The sequence below is a fragment of the Nyctereutes procyonoides genome, unplaced genomic scaffold (assembly GCF_905146905.1).
Source record: "Nyctereutes procyonoides isolate TBG_1078 unplaced genomic scaffold, NYPRO_anot_genome, whole genome shotgun sequence".
Lineage (NCBI taxonomy): Eukaryota > Metazoa > Chordata > Mammalia > Carnivora > Canidae > Nyctereutes > Nyctereutes procyonoides.
In genome coordinates this window covers 38613150-38633671 of record NW_026575049.1, presented here as the reverse complement: position 1 = coordinate 38633671, position 20522 = coordinate 38613150, and the positions used below count along the sequence as shown (strand labels likewise).

The following is a 20522-nucleotide window of genomic DNA, read 5'->3' as shown; positions in this document are numbered from 1 at the left end:
GAGCATGAGCTCAGGGTGGAGGACAGTGGGCAGAAGGAGGGGGAGAGAGAATCTCGAGCAGATTTCCTGCTGAGCAGGGAGGCAGTGCTGTGATGCTGCAGGGCTTGATCCCAGGACCCTGAGATCATGACTGGAGCAGAAATCGAGTTAGATGCTTCACCGACGGTGCCACCCTGGCGCCCTCCTCCTGATTTTTAATTTTGCGCCAGGGCCTGTCTTTCGCAGAACCTGAGAATCCAGCTGGCAAGGGCCTGGGAAACGTACTCCTGTGGTACAGAGGAGAGCACGGCCGAGTGGTGGTCCCAGGGTGCATTGGGCACAGGACTCCCCAGAGGGCGGACACAATGAGCTGCCCCGGTACCACCTGGCACATGGGGGATGGAGCGGGGGCTGCTGTTTCATCTCTGCGGGGATCAGTAGAAACAGACTATTGATAATCCACCAGCTGTGCATCATGCAGACTTTACTTTCGGGATGGGAGGGAAACCAAAACAAAAAGCTGAACATGACCACTTTGACTACTAGAAATGAATATAGATGATTCCATCGCAGCTGCACGGCGGGGAAGTTACCAGCCGTCCACGTGTGCACTGCACGTCCAGGTGCTGCTGTGCAAAGACAAGTGAGGCACTGCGGTTCCCTCTGGGGTATTGCGTCGGGGGGCAGGACCTATCTGAAGCCCTGGGACAGACTGTTGAGCTCCTACGGAGTAGGAGCAGGAAGTGACAGTGGCCCCTCCTGCACAGCCTGGCTGCAGGGCAGCTCGGTGCTGGTGATGGTAATGGGGTGCACACAACTGCATGGTGCTTTTGCTCACCCTTTCAGCCATTTCCGTCTGCCAGGAACAGGAAGCTTTCTTGTTTTAGACCATGACTTTATGCAGCTCAGCAAACAGCTCCTCCCTGCCCCCCTCCTCCCGTGCACCCCATAGTGCTCAGAGAATGGGAGGGTGGCAGGGCCAGGGTGGCAGGGCCGGAAGCCCTCAGGAGCTCCCTGAAGCAAGAGACGTAGTTGAGACGTAGTTGTCCTGAGGACAGGCTGTCCTAGGAAGGGGTGTCTGCAGGGCTTTGGGGACACGTCGGGGTCCTGGAGAGCCCTCCTGCCTCTGTGCTCTGCCCCTCCCCACACCCTGCAGACTGGCTGTCCTTCCCCCAGGGCCGGGGCTGGGCAGTCACCAGCAACAGCACGAGGCTGTGTGACTGGCAGAGGTGCTGCTCTGTGTCCCCCTCTCATGAGGGCACTTTGGTCCACGTTGGCCAGATACCCACCCTGAGCCAGGCAGAGGGCCATCCCCTCTGGGGGAGGAGGAGATGGCCTGGAGAACACGACTGCCCTTACTGTATGCACCTGGGCATGGGGAGAAGGGCTGCTGAGGGCAGAGGGGAAGTCATTGGTTCTGGGCAGCCTCCTGGTGGGGCTCATCCAGGGCAGGCTTCCCCAGAGTTATGCCAGTGCTGTGGCCACAGCAGGTGACAGGGGCATTGTCTGCTGGAGCCCCTGCTCATGTCTCCTTGGACTGTGCGAAATAATGCCCTTAGAACTGCCGGTGTGGGCATCAGTTGGTCTAAGGGCTATTTAAGAAAGAGCCTTAGGAACTTGCTTAAGAATGTATTTTTTTAAAGTCAGAAATTTGGTTTTCATGAAATATCAAAATTGAGAAATTATTGAGAATAATTTGATTAGGAATGGCTAGTACATGTGTTTGTTATTAGAATCATTCCTGAAGAGCACCAAGAAGACAACACTCAGAACTTTTCATCTTTTTGCATTAATTTAATTAAAGGGGATGCACAGGGTTGATTGCATCAACCTTTTAGTCCATGACCTATCAGAGAATCGCGGCGTTTCCCTTTACCACCTATTAAGTGAGAGGTTGCAGCGTGACAGCAAAACGTGGCTTCCTGGCTCAGAATAGAGACCCTGAGTCCAGACAGTGTAGAGGACCCACCGGTGGGTGAGTGGAGGGTGTGTGTAAAGGAAGCTAGATGTATAGATGTATTCCACTAATAATGCAGCGTTTGAATTGGACCTCTTGGTTCATCTGTGGTTTAAAGCCCACACTCCCACACATGCACACATACATCCCTAGCAGTGGATTTATTTGGTGGAGTTCATGGGATTAATTTTCTTAGCTGTACCGAAAGGAGGAGCTGACATGAGGAAAGCAGCGTGGGGACACCGTGGCCTACGTGGGTGGGTGCGATCAGACTCCCTTCTGCCGTCTTACATAATATCATACATGCACCCACACACTCTACAACTGACTGAATTCTCTGGACTTTGCTGTTCCTCGATCATTTAATTCATTTCTACCCTCTTTATAAACTCTTCCTCCTCCCATTTATTTAGGTGTTTTTTGTTTTTTTGTTTTTTTCCCCCTTGTGGTCTGGCATTACTTTAATGAGTATTTAGGATGCACTGGAAACAAGGCATACATTTCTTACTAGAAAAAAATTGATTGTGAGATTAATCAAGAATAATAAATGTAGAATATTTGAAAGGTTTTTGAAGTGAAATTATCAGTGCAAAAAGTTTCATTCACAGTGTGTAGGTTAGGTGGGGGCAGGATTGTCATAAATATCTAGATCTGTCACCGTATTTCCATAACATGGTTTTCATTTATGTAAATGTATCTAAAAGACACACACCCTTATTTTTAATTGGTATCTGGGCTAACATTCTTACATTCATCCTCAAACCTGGTTCTCCCTCAGGCCCTACATTGTGTCCAAATGGGTGTGGAATAAAGTGACCATAGTTCTGGCTACACCAGGATGCCTCTGCGAGTGGAAAGGGGTGCTATTAATAATGACGCTGAGCCAACAGTCACAGATCAGAAGGTACCGTGTGGTCACCAAGCCTTGAAAAATTGACCTCCTCTCTTTGCATTGCCGGGATCTAGCCTTTCTCCCTCACCTGGCCATAGTCCTTTCGTCCTCCTGCTTCTGGATTTTTCTCTCTCTCATCATCCTCTTTTATTGGTACCAGGGTTGATTTTCTAATACACAGATCTACTTGTTTCACTTTCTCTTTGTGAGGTCTGGGGTCCCCATTTCATGATAAGAGTGGGCTCCTTAGTGTTATTAAAGGGCCCTAAAAATCTGATCTTTGCTTCATCTGCCACCATCTAGTAATGTTTAAGTTTTATGGACATAATTACACTGTTTACTTCTAACAAGGCCATGAGCTTTCACACACCGTGCCTTTCTTTGTCCATGCTGGTGCCAATGTTTGGCCTGCCTCCCCCCACCACCACCACTACTCACCTCCTTGCACATGGCAGGACTGCAGGGGCATCTCTCCTTTGGTGAGTCTGGATTCCCAGAACTAGAACTAGTGGCTCCTTCCTAGGAGGTCTCCTGGCCTCTCCTGTACATCTGTCTTTGAACACTCATTCCCCCTACCCCGAGAGGCAATACAACGTGGTCGTACAGATCTGATCCCCTAATGTGGATCGTGGCCTTCTGCTCGGCACTGTGTGACTTTGGTTTGGTAGGGCTCCTCGTGCCTCAGTTTTCCCATCTAAGAAATGGGGACCCTAGAAATAGTTATCTCCTAGGATAGTAGTAAGGTTTAGAAAGAGCAGCGCCTGAAAGGAGCCCATCCCTTGATGTGTGATGACCTTGCGGTTGTCTGTGACCGGTGGTCGCTGTCCACTCTCTGTACCCATGTCTCTTTCTCCAGCTGCAATCTGAGTCCATAAGTAGAAGGACTCTGGCTGTGTAGTTGGGGCCACTGGGTGTTTGCCAACTAGATCGGTGCCTGTGAGTATACAGTTGACCCTGCTGATTTCTTGCTATAATGCTTTGGATTGACATTAAATACTTAGAGCTGCTAGTTTCATTGGTATCAGTGTGACAGTGAAGACCTGGAGCCCCGCAGGTCCCTTAAGCCAAGGGAAGGGCTCCAGGATAAAGACCCAGTTCCCCCCTGGGCCTGCCCCCTTCCTTATTCTGTTCTTGCCACAGAAAAGAAAAGCCAAGGGAAGGGAAGGATGGCCACATACTACCCTGTAACTATGACTATTTTAAAGAGAAGAAGCCTGTAGCTTAGAGATGCAGGTTGTAAGCGTCCCCCTCCCCAACTGGAAGAAGTTGTTATCAGGTTTCTCCCTGAGTGGGAGCCTTTCACTAGATGGTTTCTTGCTCCTCCCATCACTAGTTTTGAATGGTTTGAGTGGGAGGATGACTTTCCTGGTCTGATCATCGGCAGACAGGATGCACAGGCCTGGGAACTAGTGATGGGCTCTCGTTCTGGCACAGGGGGCCAGGTACATCCCTAGGGGCCTCCCGCAGACCAGAGTGGGTGCCGATCATCCCCTTGCCTCAAGTGTTCCCTTCAGACTAGTCCCGTGCCTTCCATCTCTGCCTTAGGTGACGGTTGGGCCGAAGGCCTTTTGAGCACTTGAAGGGACATGCCCTACATACTCAGCACTCTTAACTGTGAAAGTTAATTTAAGTTCCACATGAGTTTCTACTTGGGGAATGCTGGCCACACATCATGTTGTATAGATGTGTGGCCAGCTCTTGAATTCTGCTAGTAGCTAGTGTCTAGCTTTTGAACTTTTCTTTTTACCGGGTTGGAGAGTAAAACAGGTAGCATTAAAATTCCCTGGAAGGTGGTTTTAAAATCCTCTCAAGATGTGCTGTGCTTTCTGCTGAAGCAGCAGGGGAAGCAGAGTGAGCCGGAGTCTTAGCGCCTGCTGAATTAGTGCCAAAAGGGCTTGCAGCAGGCCGTACCGGGCCCTTTTCTTTAAAATATGCAATGATTGAAAACTGAACAGTGATGGTAACGAAAATGCTGAGTGGTGTTTCTAAACTTGTAAGTGCCCAAAGGGCCATTTGTAACTTAGCCTGGGCTTGGTTGGTCCCTGTCCCCTTGGGGAGCCTCATAGATTGCCACTAGGAAAGAGGCTTTCCTGAACTTTCCTCTTGCATACGTGTGCTTTGAAGACCAGGCCTTCCAAAAACCAGGGAGAAGCACAGCCTCCCCCTACAGACTTGAGCTCGTGCCTGGTTAGCCCTGCTTTGTGTAGCATGTGCTCAGAGATGCTGATGGCCATGTCGGGGAGCAGCTGGCTGGGGACCTTGATAGGTTCTTTTGAAACGAAGAGCCTAGGTCTGTGCCTCGCACGAATATTTTTATTACAATTCAATGACCTGGTCATGCACTAGGTACTTTTCTACCTGTGGAGGATGAGGGCTGTGGGAGACAAGTAGTTTACTAAGATCTGCAACATCCTGGGGCATCTGAGTCCCCAGCAGAGTCTCCCTTTTGCACAGGTGGAAGGAGCTGGGGGTGGGGGTGGGAAGGGGCACAGCATGGCATCACAGGTAATGCTACTTTTGGCTGCCCTTTGCTGTCATATTACCGAGTGCTGATACCTGTCTGATACCAGACTTAGTAAGATGCACTGAGTTTGCCTCAACTGCTAATCATTTCTGAAGGGCACTTGGTACTTTGTAAAGTGTTCATGTATGAAACTGTTTTTGTGTGTTTGTAAACTGTTTCGGTGCTATAATGTTTTGTTATATATATATTGTTTTGGTGGTGTTGATGCTTGGATTTTAATACAAACCCATACCCCCTGGGAGTGACTTTTTGTTGACTTTTCTCCATTGAAGCTTTTAAATTTTATGTAAATGATTAAGTAATTTCCTTTGTTCTTTCTTCAGAGCATTTTAAGTTCTGAAGAGCCTTGTTTTGTGGTCACTGAGTCTACTGATGATTGCACTATGTTTCTTTCCTTAGAGATACACAAGCAGTTGTCAGAGGTGTTTGTCTTTGATCATGCTCTAGAAGAGACTTTTCTTGCTTTGTATATGACTTTGCAACCATTTTAAAAGCCCTCAAATGGCTAACATTGAAGAGAAGTTCATTAGGTTCCTTATCCTCGGTTTGGCTCCCTGCTGAGTCTTACAAGCCACCCGGCCACAGCCGGATCCTGCGGGAAGGGTGGCGGCTGTCTGGCCTGAGCTGTGCAGCCCCCATGTTCCCAGAAGCAGACTGTATACCTTTCCTGGGGCTGCCGCCACCAAGTGCCACAGACTCAGTGGCCTGAAGCAACAGAAGTTTATTGTCTCACAGTTCTGGAGGCTAGAAGTGTGAAGCCCAGGTCAGCAGGCCACACTCCCTCTGCACCTGGAGGAGAGAACCCTTCCTGGCCTCTTGTGGCTTCTGGTCACCTCAGGCTTCAGCATTGCTTGGCTTGGTGCTGTGGAGCTGCCATCCCTGCCCTCGTCATCATGTGGTGGCCCACAGGAGTCTCTGCCTTCTCATGGGGACACTAGTCCTATTGGGCCAGGGGCCTGCCCATCGCACTCTGTTGTGACGTGCTGTTGGGAGGTGGAAAAGGACATGAACGCGAGCTTCATCAGTGGCTGTCTTGGCTCTGCCTTGGCTCACTTGTTAGGTGCTGGCCTGTCGCTGGAAGGGGCTTGTCCAGCTGCCGTGTGACAGGTAAGTCAGGACACCACCACCATGCTGGGCCACTCCAGGTGGAACATGGTGGCATCTGTGGAAGACTAGCCACCTATCTAAGAGACAAGAAGACGTTTAACAATTCATGAACCTTTTGCAAAGTTTCTCAAGATAAATCCCTTTCCTATAAATTAAAATATCACACTTAGCAAAAGGCAACTTTGTCTTATTTTACTTTCCAGAAGCAAAATGCAGAGTGTAAAAGTTGACATATATTCCATGACCCACCGCCTTGAATTCTGTGTCCCCTTCATCTGATCATGGTTTGGGTAACAGAGGTTTACAGAGAACTCCGTTACTTGCGGGCCACGCATTTTACCACATCAGCCCTGTTTCCTCTCTGACAAAGAACAGAAATATATGTTCTTGTGCATCTGGACTTTGCAGCACATGTGCGTGAACAGAACTGAAGTCATCCTTGTTACAGGTTTTGTAGAAAGCAGTTTTAGCTCTGAACTAGTAATTCGCTCATTGATTCTATTGAAAATGTAACTCTGCTCTTGGGAAAACATGGCTTTTGAGTTTCCGTCTTTTCTCTAGCTGATGTCAGAACTTCCTGGCTAGTCACAGTGTGCTAAGTGACATACTTAGGAGCCACAGGGGGCCTTGTGATCATTTAGTTGGTTGGTTGGTTTTCCATTTTTAATTAGTGAGGTTTTTGTTGTTGTTGTTGTTGTTGTAATTGCAAAAGTAACCCAGTGCACAAGGACTGACCTTCTTATGATCACCTGGATGGAGGCATGGTTAGCAGTCTCTGTATTAATTTGTGCCTTGTCAGATTTTACCTAGATGTCCATGTGAGTTGCCTTTGGTAGAACTTTAGGTACAGGGCAGAGCTAGTGGTTGAACGATGCCCCTGTGTGGGGTCCTGCTGTGTCGCTTACATAGAGCATGCTCTCGAGGGTAGAAAGTTGGCTCTGAGCTGGCCTTACTCGCTGGCTGGAAACTGTGCTTGCCGAATGGTACGTGCTAATTTGTATAGCCAGTGAGAAGTACTTCCCCCTGCAGATTGAGCTTGGGTGAAGAGGAGAGGAGATTCACTTGCTTACATAGCAAATTATTTCATTTCCTTTTCATGCCAGGAATTGTGGGTCCTGCTTCCACTGAAATGAAGGGGCATGTGACATGCACGGACCATTCCTACATGCGTTTCTACTGTGTACCAGGAGCTGTGCTAGGAATGCCCGGAGGAATGCACATCACTCTGGCCTTCCCACGTCCCAGCGGGGAAGGGTCAAGAAGTATACAATATGAAGAGGTTTTCGGGTTTTTACAGCATTAAGTGAGCATGAATGCACAATTATCATTCATTTATAGTAATGCTAATCACTAAGGTTTATGTGCAGCACATGTATGGGTCAGGCCATTGTAAGTGCTTTCCATAAGAGTCTCACTTAATCTAGTGAAAGCTATAGCACCTTAAAAATTGTGAACAAAGGGCATGAAAATTTGGCCTTTGGAGGGAACATCTGTCTCCTTGCTCTGGGTCTGGTTGTCCAGCTGCTGTTTCAGGCCCCAGGGCGGTGGGCAGGGTGAGCCCTCCGGGTCACTAGGTTTCTGACATTTCCCATTTCAGCATTCTGGTGATATACATAGGTGTTTCATCCTATAGAACTGATTGTATAGGATATATGGCTACAGGTAAGAAATTGTGAATGCAGATTAACTATCTCACAATTCAAAATGTTTTCTGGGGCAGGCATGGCTATCGCCAGGAGCCCAAGGGGGCCGTGGTGTTTGTGTGTCGGTGGGTGCAGAGCAGAGGACGGTCCCCGCTCCCCATCAGAGGAGCCCATTTAGAAGCTTCCTTCTCCTGTGACGTCTGTAGCCACAGGATAAAACAGTCATGGTGTTGTCAGGGCGGAGGGACATAGCGGTGTAATTCCTATTAATCACAAAGATAAAATTAAAATGGAGTAAAAGTGACTCAATCCAAAGACATCCAGTAGGAAGCTGAATTCTCATTCTGCATGGTTTATGTATGTCCTTAACCGGAATGGACCCACCAATGGGTCTCCCTGACATGAAACATGGGGGAGAGTGTAAAACAGCCGGCATAGAGGGGAGGCCACCAAGCTCGTCGGACCAGCCTGTGTCGCTGTCAGCTCAGGTGTTAGTAGCCTTCCTGCCATGGCTGGGGTCACCCTGCCAGGTGCACAGTGAACTTTGCTATTGTGCTTTGTTTGAAAAAGCCAGGGAGGACTCAGTCCCATGCCCGATGTCCCCCCCCCCCCCCAGGCTAGCAGGAGGTTAGCTGTAGGGTGCTTAATTCCTCCTAGTAAGTGCATGTCTGTTTATTTATTCATTCTTATCTGGCGTGCTGAAGAAAATAGATGATCATAGCTGGTAGTGGTGAAATCCTTCTGGTCTAGAAAGACACTCCAGGGAGACACTAATCATTTAACCCAGACCATTCTGTCCCCTACACTTATTATCTTTTGCCTATTTTTTTCATCTTTTCATCTATGTGTGTCCACTCTTCACCCATCTGTCGAATTTCTCATTTGCCTTCTGCCTTATTTGCCTTATTCTCATGTCCCTACCATTGTACAATTTCCCTGTCAGTTAATTAATTCCCTTTTCCAGGCTTTTATCGATCATCTCTTCTGTGGAGGGCTCCACGATTAGTAGACAGCCTCCGCACCTGATACAGGGAAGATGGAGAAATATATACAGATGGCTCTGATACCAAACAAAACACTTATTTTGAGTCTGTGTAATAGCAACCGTTACCATTAACCACGCAGCACTTGCTGTGTGCCAGGCCTGGCTGTAAGTGCTCGCTCGGTTCACCTGGCCCTGGGAATAGCTAGTAGGCAGTGGGGTCAGGCATGTCGGGAAGGTCTCTGGGTCTGGACACTTTGTCTCCAGCCTTGGGCTTGGCCTTGAACTTCCGCTTGGGTCTGGCATCTGCTCCTCTCAGGCATGGGCTGCTGGGAGGTTCCTTCAGCTCAAGTCCTGCATGTGTGTTTAGGAAAAGGAAGAATTGCCACTCTCACCAGGCCGTGAGGGATATGATGTGTGTCAGCTCACAGCCCTTCTGATTCCTGTCTCTACCACTGTCTCTCATTTTTGTGTCCTCTAGTCCTGGCCTCTGCCCCTCCTTCCTTCCACCCTCCCTGCACACCAGCGTCACCCCCTCCTGGGTCTGCTCCCTTCCCACTTGTCACGGAGGCCAGGAGGGCTGCCCTCTGGGCCCGCTGCCTTGGTGCCAGCTCCTGCCTGGTTGTATAGCTGAGTGGCCTTGGGCAGCTTTCCTGACCTCTGCCCCTCAGCCTCTCATTTCTCACGAGTGATACTCTGAGTGCCGGCCCTAGACTACTGTCATCAGATGCAGAGGAGGTGACCCCGCCAGGCCTCAGTGGGGCCCGGCACACTGCCAGAGCTCGGAGGCCCTCAGCCTCATGAGCGTGGTGGTTTACGTTTTGCCTCTTGCATCTGCACTGTGCTTTGCTTACACTGTGCTTGGGATCTGGTTCTTGCCCCACTGCGGGGTGGTGGCAGCCACACAGCTGCCTGGTCCTTCTGCCCTCCTTATCTGTGAAGCCCATGGCCGTGCACCACTTAGCCATCTTTCCCTTCCCTGGGTCCTTTCCTTCATCTGGAAGGAGGATCAGCTCAGGGCTGTGGAAGGTGTGGACACCTCAATCCCAGCTCTGATCCAGTTGCTGCTGTTGCTCAGGACAGCTCCCCAACCTGGGCTGAAGTGTGCACCCCCACCCCATGTGCACCCAGCATGGCTCTTTTGGGATAGAACGTGTAAGGAAGGAATCAAGGTTAAGTAAGTTCCTGAGGGTAGAACCCTGAACGGATGGGATGCTTGTCCTCCCCATGAGAGCATCCGGAACCGTCTCTGCGCCATGTGAGGACACAGCGAGAAGGCGGCTGTCGGCAAGCCAGGAACAGAGTTCTCAGGAACCAGATTAGCCCACACTTTGATCCGGGACTTCCAGCCTCCAGAACTATGAGAAAGTATATTTCTGTTATTTAAACCACCCACTCTGTGGTCTTTTCTTACGTTCGTCCCAGCAGAGTAACACAGTGAGCCTCACTGGGCCCTGCACTGCTGGGGAGACCACTGCCCCCAGCCCCTTCACATGCCTGCAGCTTCCCTTGGGCGACAGGTGAGGCCCTGCTCTCTGGCCTGGATAGCAGTGAGGGGTGGGAATGGGAAGATCAAGGATGATGGTTTTTTTGGTTATTGGTTTTTTTTTTCTTTACTCTGGACCCCTAGCTGTTCTGTAGGAGGAAATCTGTCCTCCTGTGTGAGCCCGGCTTCTCCATGATGAGGCAGGTGTGCGGACCTCTGGCTCCCAGGTCACTCGCTGGCCACCTGCAGGCCCCCGGGGGCTGAGCGGAATCCTGCTCCCCAGGGGCAGATTCTGCTGGGACCCCACCCTTCTCGGGTGCACCTGCCGCACTGGGGTGCAGAAATGAGGACCAGGATTGTGAAAGCTGCAAAATGCTGCCTTTCTTTCCACTTTAGCTGATTGGAATTTTGGGGGTTTAGAAGCGGGAGGAAGGAGAACAGATCTGAATATAGTAAGTGTCTCTCATCAGCTATGTGAGTTGGAGGTCAAAATGAGACGCTGTCGCTGTCATTGGTTATTCCTGTGGTGGAATAAGCCACAGCCTAAAAGTAGGTTCAAAAAAGAGGGAAGTGAGGATCCCTGGGTGGCGCAGCGGTTTGGCGCCTGCCTTTGGCCCAGGGTGCGATCCTGGAGACCCGGGATCGAGTCCCACGTCGGGCTCCTGGTGCATGGAGCCTGCTTCTCCCTCTGCCTATGTCTCTTCCTCTCTCTCTCTCTCTCTCTCTCTCTCTCTCTGTGACTATCATAAATAAATAAAAATTAAAAAAAAAAAAGAGGGAAGTTCTTCTGGCCACCATTTCTGTCCGCACCATTTAGATTATGACTGTTTGGCCTGGTGCTCCAGTTTCTTCTCTGGTTCATACACGCAGACTCATCCTTTGTCCAAGTTAACTTTTCTCATCAGTGGGGATAGATATTCTGAAACTATTGCTCGTGTTTATCTCTTAACAAGTACTCTGAGTAGTATTTACATGTACGTGTATATCATCTCATTCTATGGGAAGGTGTTATCTCAGGTTGTTCGAGAACTGTATACGTCGTATGAGATCTTCTGTTGGCCAGGGCAGATCTTACCTTCCCCGAGACACCTCCTCTTCCCTAGTTTTTAGATGTTGTTTCTTTTCTTTAAAAGTTCTTTATCCATAAAATACATCCTTTTTCTACTTTCCCTCTATTCCCTCTTTTAATTCTTAAATAGCTTTAAATCAATTATGAGCCATTGTAATTCACTGCTCTGTGCTTCAAGACAGAAGCCATCTGTATTAATTTCATGTGTTTTTGACAGAGGGAGACGGCAGTCAGGGCAGTGGATCTCTTATTTATTGCCTTGAGTTCTTAAAAATGTATTCTTGTTGCATTAATCTCAGAATGCTAAGCAGATGTAGACAAGCTCCAACTTAAAATATATGACGACTGTGATGTATCTAATGCACGCGTCTCTGCCAGGCTTTCCTTCTTCGGGCCCATCTCCTGTGCTCAGGCTGGGGGGAAGCTGTCCAATTCTCCCATTTATTCGCCTTCCTTCCTCAGTGGATTGACCGCGACCTTGTGGGGGTGGGTGTGTGCCCAGGCCAAGGTTGCCTTCGAACGTGCACTTGACCCATGTGCACAAAAAAAAGTTTCTTAACTTTTTTCAGTGAGAAAAAATTATCCTGTTTCTTATGATCCAAATGAGAGAGTTCTTTGCAATTGAAGAACTGTTTTGCAGAGTCTTTTTGATGAAAATGATTCTCTTGCTAGATAACATTCTAATATGGGCAATAAAACATATCGGCGACACGCATTGTAAAACGTTTATTGCCTATTATGATCTCTTATGAGGATCTTGCCCTGTGGTTCGTGGTTCTGAAACTTGAGTTTGTTCCAAATTAACTAGGGGGCTTGTTGAGATGGACCGCTGCCCTCAAGCCCCCAGTTTTTGCCTCTGCAGTCTGGAGTGGGCCCCAGTAATTTATTTACATTTCTAAGAAGCTTCCAAGTGCTACTACTACTGCTGCTGCTAATCAGGGCACATGGGGAGAACCACTGCCCTGGCCCAGAAAGTATTGGCCTTTGACAAACAGCAGTTAACTACATTTCCACAAATGGATGTCGACTTCTGCCTTTCACTCATGGCATGGAGGAGGAGCAGAGAATCACAGTCTAATGCATAGTAGAGTCAGTCATGTGTTAAATGCAAATGCACAGAAGTGGCTTATCTTCAAAACATCTTAATTTTTATTGCTTGTGCTATGTGAAATGTTATTTCCCATTTGTAGAATGGGAAGAATTAAAAGTTGATTTGTGAGCTAAAAATATGGTAAGCTACGTCTTTGTCAAAGCCCATAAATAGGCCTGCACATTTAGACATAAAAGCAAACCATGAAGAAACAGTGCTCGTGTCCTTAGAATTTGTTGATCGGATTACAGTTGCAGACTCTATTTCTTCACTTCCTGCAGCTTGTGTAACTGCTTGCTGCCTATTTTTAGTAGGTTTTGCACTGCTGACTCAGAGTGGTACCCGGTGCCACGGCCTGTGCTGCTCGGTGCTGTGGGCTGGCAGGTAGCCAGGCTCATAGGATGGGTAAGGTTATACGCCTGGGCACCAGGTCAGGTGGTGTGCTACTAAGTGGGTCCTGGCCACCTGCCCTTGCCCCTTCTTGCTATTTCACATACCTGAGAGGAGCTATAGATGGAGTCCCAAGTCTGGGGGCTTGGGAACTGTGCAAAGTGCTGTACCAAGTGTCTCACCATCTGATGGGACATCTCACCGCCTCTCACCTTCTGGCCCATCTTAGTCTCGGGCAGAGGGGTCAGCACCAGGGTGGTCTCCTGGAACCCCTGGCCTTTGGCTCTGTTCTCAGCACACCTGCCAAGAAGTGTAAATAGCTGTAGAGCTTGTCTTTGATGGGCTCCACCTCTGTTTTTAAGGCTGCTGTCCGAGTGGGCCTCTTGCCACCAGCCGATGTGCACAGGCAAGGTACGGGAGACACTTTCAGCCCTGTGCTCTCCTCTCTGACTCTTACCAGAGCAAGAGTCTGGATGGTCAGCCCAGGCCCCATGTGGCCGACGAGGAGAGCTCTCGCCCACAGGACTTCAGAAGGAATCAACCAGAATGAAAGTGTGCTCCCTTTCATGCTGACACACAGAAACCACTAGCGTATTCTCTTGTCACTGGAACTTGACAAGAATTGGAATGACATAGCTTGGGTGCTGTTTCCTCCAGCCAGGAAACCTTTGGGGCTCTGGAAATGCCCTAGAGTAACACAACTGGAAGGGTGCTTGAGTCACCCCGAAACCCAGGTGAAATCCTTGGAAACACCCTGAAATCCCAGGGCTCAGCTGTTCTATACCTTTCTTTTCTCATTTGTTAAGTGAAGGGCTTAGAGCCCATCTGTAATCCTTCCCCCACTAGGATTTAAATTCTAGTGATCTGTAAGAGAATGATCTGTAAGAGAATGTAAGAGAATTTCATCTGGAGAACCCTGGGGAAGTGATGTCAATTATAGCCACGCTGAGAAGAATTTGGTCATTTCTCATCTCCCTCACTTAATCTCTTATGCCTTCATTTCTTTGTCCTTGCCCCACAGAACAATGAACGGGCACGGATGGAGGCTCTGTGAGTTTCAGGGTGCTGCTGTTTGGGGCTGGGGGTTGTATGAGATGTGGGTGCTTAAAATACCGATTCAGTGAATGTACCTTCTCTCCTCCCTCGGTCCTCACCAGCCAGCATTTCCCAGCAGTTTTATCTTGGCTTAATGTCCTTGGGATGTCCTTACTCTCTACATGTATGTCAGCAGTTTATTATGTGTTTATAGAGTTTCTCTGATGGGCTTAACTTCTTCAGAGTAAGGGACATTTCTGATGGACTCACTTTATAACGACGGATTATGGTGACCTGGCGAAGTGGGTGCTTTGATAAATGTCTTAATTTTTATAATTTCACAATTCAGACAAACCAGTGCCACGCATTCTCACTGCAGCCTGTGAGCTGGGAAGAGTGTCTGTAGTTTGATCAGTGTGAGGATGACTCAGCAGCTGTTGCTGTGCTTTCACGGGACACTAAAGGTGCTATTGCCTGTTGTATATTCCACGTCTGAATAAATTCTCAATTTAATTGAATGAATTGATTGTTCTTTTTCTTTTTCTTTTTATTTTATTTTATTTATTTTTTAAATTTTTTTATTTATGATAGTCACACAGAGAGAGAGAGAGAGGCAGAGACACAGGCAGAGGGAGAAGCAGGCTCCATGCACCGGGAGCCCGACGTGGGATTCGATCCCGGGTCTCCAGGATCGCGCCCTGGGCCAAAGGCAGGCGCCAAACCGCTGCGCCACCCAGGGATCCCGATTGTTCTTTTTCTTTGTGGGGGATGGAATTCAAATTACCAAAAACTTATTTTTTTTTTTTTGAAGTATCTTCACAAACAAAAAGGAAGAGCCTTAATATCTTAGCAGTTGATTGTAAAAAGCAGGCTTACAGGGCGTCTGGGTGTCTCAGTTGGTTAAGTGTCTGCCTTTGGCTCAGGAGTCCTGGGATTGAGCCCTGTGTTGGGCTCCCTGCTCAGTGAGGAGCACTCTCTCTTGTTCCCTTTCTCTCTCTCACTCAAATTAAAAAAAAAAAAAATAAGGCTTATGAGTGTGTCCAGATTCACCTGTGACCTGCTGGTGTCCCTTCCTCTACTCAGTCCTGCCATGTTCCACGGAGAGACCAAGGAGATTACAGGAACGAGGCCTGTGGTCGCCTCACTGGCTCCTCGCGATGGGCTCTGGGGTTGTTTTACTGGCCTTCCTATGGAGGCGATGGTTTGGAGCCTGGTGGTTCCTGAAGGCCCTATTTTTGGGCATTTGTAAGCTGTGATTTTCTCTTATTTTTTTAATACTTTATTTGAGAAAGAGAGCATGAGTGAGCACGCAAGCACGAGTGGGGGTGGGGCAGACAGAGAAGCAAACTTCCCCGAGTCCAGGAGCTGGCCCCGGGCTTGATCCTGGGACTCCAGGCATATGACCTGAGACAAAGGCAGATGCTTAACCAGCTGAGCCACCCAGGCACCCCTAAGCTGTGACTTCTTAGTTTACAGGATAATCATAGTCCATGTCGATTTTAAAGGTAGAAATCATAGCATGAACCCTCATGAATACCCGTTATCAGAACTTCAGTACACGGTTACCCGTTAATGGCTAACGTCGGTCCATCTGAACTCCTGCACACCCCAGTGGCTTCTTTTTGAAGCAAATCCGACATACCGGTTCATCTGTACATATCATAGTAAGTCCTCTAGGAACTAATTCCGTACTATTGCCACACCCATCACCGTGTTCAGATCTCCCCAACTATCTTAAAAACTTACTGCTCTTGAGTAGTCTGTGTGATTTCTCCCCCCTCCCATCCCTAACCCCCCCCCTCACGGGGATTGATTTGTGGGAGAAAGCAAGTTTTTCGGGTTTCCAGGGCTGCAATTCGCTAACCCGCCCCTCCCTGACACACCCCTCAGCCCGCGTTTCCTGTAAACTGCTGGTCAGGTCTGGAGCCCATTCGGCTCTGATTTTCGGGCAAGGCTACATCGTGGGTGGTGTGTGCGCTTCAGGAGGAGGGCATGAGAACAGGCAGCCCTGGTGATCACCGCCTCCGTCCAGAATTCACCAGGCTTGCAAAATGATGCCATCCTGATCATGTCATCCCTTCCCCGCTCCTAGCCAGACGAGGAGAACGCGCAGCTGTTATCCCGAGGTCCGCTGACACAGGAAAGTCTTGCCTTTTCTTCGGTAGTTTTTAGAATAAATAGTTCTGGTTCCAGAAGGCACCAGCGAGGTGGTTTGCTTGTATGTTTTTAGAGGTGTTGGGAGCTCATGATGTAAGGCATTTCTGGAGTATTTTCATCACTGCAGCTAACATCCTTGTTGCACTCAGAGGCCCGGCTGCAGCCTCCTGGGCTGCTTGGGGCTGCTCCATGTTCCGCTCTCATGCCCAGAGCCCGGGACATCGCGACCCAAGGCAAGGGGCTGCTGTGCTTCGGGTCCTTCCAGCCGAGCCCTCCCCTGGCGGGGGCCCCACATTTCAAAGACCATGGTCCTGTTAGGAAGTGGAATTTGGGGACGGGGGTTTTGGAGTTAGGGAATCTTTGCTTCCAGGCTGGTGGTTGGATCTGGGCCTTTTCAGTGGACAGAGGTGGGTCTGTTTATTTGTTTGATTTGGTGTGTTTTCTGACATAGTCCTCTGTAAACTCACATAGATATTTCTAATTCAAAATTAGAATTACTAGCTATCTCACTTCTTTAAGATTTTATTTACTTATTCATGAGAGACAGACAGAGAGAGAGAGAGAGAGAGAGAGAGAGAGAGAGAGAGAGGCGCAGAGGGAAAAGCAGGCTCCATGCAGTAAGCCTGAAGTGGGATTTGATCCCGGGACTCCAGGATCACGCCCTGGGCTGAAGGCAGGCACTAAACCCCTGAGCCACCCAGGGATCTCCAACTTATGTGGTTTTATATTTTTATCGCTTTTGTCTTATGCTGAAAATTTCATCCCTAGGAACATTGGCATGAGCATTTATTTGCTTGATTATCTTATATATTGACAACACATGTTTAGAGTAACTATCAACATTTTTACCAACCATGTGAGTAGTGGAAACAGCAGAAGATGTCTTTGTCCTTAGGGTTTATCCTACTAAAGAAATACAGTCAAATTACCATGCTTTTAAGTCTTTTGGAATAATTTTTCTTTCTATTCATGCCACCAACTCAATATATAATTTAGCTAATTGGTTTCCATTTGCTTTTTGATATTTAGGACTTAAAAAAAAGTTAGCATTGGCTTTTAGTTACGTAAACCATGTAGATGGTTCCAGAGCTAGAGGAATTGTGCTCAGAGAAGTCTCGTTCTGGGTCTTGAGGCTCTTTTCTCTCCAGCCCTTTTCATTGCTGTTTGTAAAAGGATGACTTTTTCCTTCCCCCTATTACCTATTGCTTTTTAATGCAAGCACAGACATATATTCATCATACAATTCACAGTTGTATATTTGTTTATAATATTTCTCATTTTCTTAAATAAGCAATAGCATACATCACCCACTTCTCCCAAACTAGAGTTGAGAGATTGTCTTCTAATTATATGGCATACTATGACTTAGTTAATCATGACACTGAGTTTAACTGAATGTGCCTACTTATTCAGTGATTTTGGAAGGGGTAATTATAGCAACTGCCATCTAAATATTTTAATCACATTCTGAAATAGTTAGAAAATACATGAATATTCCTTCTTATTTTTGCTGTTTAAAAACAACAGCACCACTGCCACTTGGTCTATTTAATTTACATATATTCTAGTTCAGTGGTTCTCAGCACAGTGATATCGTCCCTCAGGGGACATTTGGCAATGTCTTCAGGGTCTGGAGACATTTTTGATTGTCACCACCCCAGGGAGGATGGGGATTGCTGCTAAACCATCCTACGGTGCTCGGGAGGACTTTGCAACAAAGATTGATCTTCCCCCACATGTCACTGTGCCACTGGTGAGAAATGCTCTATTTCAACAGTGCTTCTGAGAGCTTGTGTCACCTTACTCATCCTCCCTTTCTCTTTTCTAGCTCTTCTTCTTGAATAGATTTGTCTAGGACTTTAGGAAAACAAAAGTCAGTTTTTAAAATTTTATTTTTTATTTTTTAAAAGATTTTATTTATTCATGAGAGTCACAGAGAGAGAGGCAGAGACAGAGGGAGAAGCAGGCTCCCTGTAAGGAGCCCGATGTGGGACTCGATCCCAGGACCCCGGAATCACACCCTGAGCCAAAGACAGACAAACTCAACCACTGAGCCACCCAGGGCCCCCCAGAAGTCATTTAAAATGAAAAGACATGAGGGGACGAGAGGCTCCCGGGTGATTCAGTTGGTTAGGTATCTGACTCTTAGTTTTGGCTCAGGTCATAATATCAGGGTCATAATTAAGACCCAGCCCTGTGTGGGGCTCTGTGCTCAGTGGGGAATCTGCTTGAGATTCTCTCCCTCTGCCTCCCCATAAGTATATAAACAAACAAACTTAAAAGAAAAGACAAGACATGAGAATATTAATGACATCTACCTGACAAGGATTGTATAAAGAAATATAACTTAGTACTTGAAAGCTCTAGTTTAGTTTTCTCTGGTATAAATCATATGTGTAACCAAGTATTTTGGGGGATGGCAGGTGTAGGCATGTGGAACACGAACCAGGTGTTTGAAAGTGATTGAAGTTGAGATTTTGGTGAGGTGACAGTGTACCGGGCACTGTGGGTTCTAGGTTGGTCTTGCCGTACTATCTATTTATGAAAGATTGTTGTTTGGGGCACCTGGGTGGCTCAGTTAGTTAAGCACCTGCCTTTGGCTCCTGTCTTGACTTCAGCGTCCTGGGATTGAGCCCTGAGTTGGGCTCCCTGCTCAGTGGGAAGTCTGCTTCTTCTCCCTCTGTCCCTTACCCTGTTCATGCTCTGTCACCCTCTCAAAAAAATAAAAATAATATCTTAAAAAAAGATTGTCATTCAAAGGCACAGTGGGGTCATTTGTGCTTGGTTGTTCCCAGAGAGGGCCTGGAGTCAGAGCACAGGGTGTAGGAGCCTTTTGATGTTTGGATGTTGAAAGTGGACATTGTCCGGTCCTTGATGGTTTCAGAGCCTTGTCCACCTTTTGCCTTTGGCGATGAAGAGTATCCAGGAGTTTAGTGTTATTCCAGGAGTTCCTAATATCACTGTTCTTTCCCCTTAACACTTCCCCACTCTTGTATCCAGTAAATTAAATGATTTGTGTGTGTGTGGGGTGGGGGGGGAACACATCATTATTACTCCTTGACACAAGTAAATATGATACAAATTCGATTCCGGGAAAGGAAATATCTATCACTAGAATAGCTAAGACATTAACAATGACAGTTCACAGGTTTGGCAGCCCTCTTAGGAGTTGGTTTTCTAGGATAAATTTTATTAACATTTTACCTGTGAGCTTTAACACTTTGTGAAAGTGGATTTCGATGCTCCTGGCAGGTGTGAAAGAGTGTTTGGATTGTTAGGAGGGTGGTCTTTCAGAAATAAATTGAGTCATCAAAACTCCTTTTTGGTTTTTTAACTTTGTGGCCCGAAAATAAAAACGCTTATTATCCTTTTTAGGCCTTTGACTCCCATCCTATACCACTAACCCTTCTCTGTCTGCATCTTTGGCCCCCACAGGAGAAAAGCTGACATTGATTTATAAGCCTTTTTCCTTTGCTAAATTCAGAACCTTACAACATACCCCTATTTCAGCCTTCCTACTAGTTTTTAGGGGGCAGCCCTTAAATATTGATAGGGTTCTGAAGCGTGGGTCAATTTTTTTTCCCCCTGCAAAGAAATAAAAAAAGATTTTGTGCTATTCTGAGTGTTGAGTGTTGCACTCACGGTTCTAGAGCATGAATGAAGGTACCACCAGCATATAAGTCCGTGTTGTTCGATGTAAAGGGCAAAAGATGGTTTGCATCTTCGAAGGAAGAAAAGTTGGCGTGCTTGAGCAGCAAGCTACCAGTCTGCGTGGGTAAGTGGAAGGAAGTCTTTAAATAGTCCTGTGCACACTGCAGGAAACCACACACAGGACAGGGGCTTGAGGATTTAAGGACTTCGGGGTCGGTGGGGAGGGAGTTTAGTGTTGGCCTCGTCTTGTTAGGGTTCCTGCCAGGCCCTTGGGAGAGGGGTGCATAGTCACAGTCAGTAAGTCCTTGGGTTTGCAGCAACTCTCAACCAAGATGAAATGCATTATGACTCTCCCATAGTTAGAATGAGGGAGCTGCAGCCAGCAGCTGGGGTTTTGTAACCCCAGTTAAAACAAAGCACCTTATATTGTGGATGCCAGTCAGCCTCTGCCTCTCCGTGGAAGCAGGATGCTTCTAGAAAACAAAACCAGTTCATAAATTTGGCACTGAGAACTCTGAACACTTTGGTGTGAACTCATTAATTTATGGTTTCATAACTTT

General features: G+C 47.6%; 1 protein-coding gene across 5 annotated transcripts in view; it reads left to right on the top strand.

The window, feature by feature from the left end:
- The window catches only part of NCK2 (NCK adaptor protein 2), a 149969-nt gene that overhangs the window by 38523 nt on the left and 90924 nt on the right, over nt 1–20522 (top strand). The window contains exon 1 of one of the 5 annotated variants that reach the window (XM_055328100.1): nt 2821–2840. The exons of the other annotated variants lie outside the window; for them this stretch is intronic. The gene's annotated coding sequence lies outside the window, so the exon portion shown is untranslated. Of the gene's footprint in view, nt 1–2820; nt 2841–20522 lie in introns of those variants that run through there. 5 annotated transcript variants of the gene reach the window in all.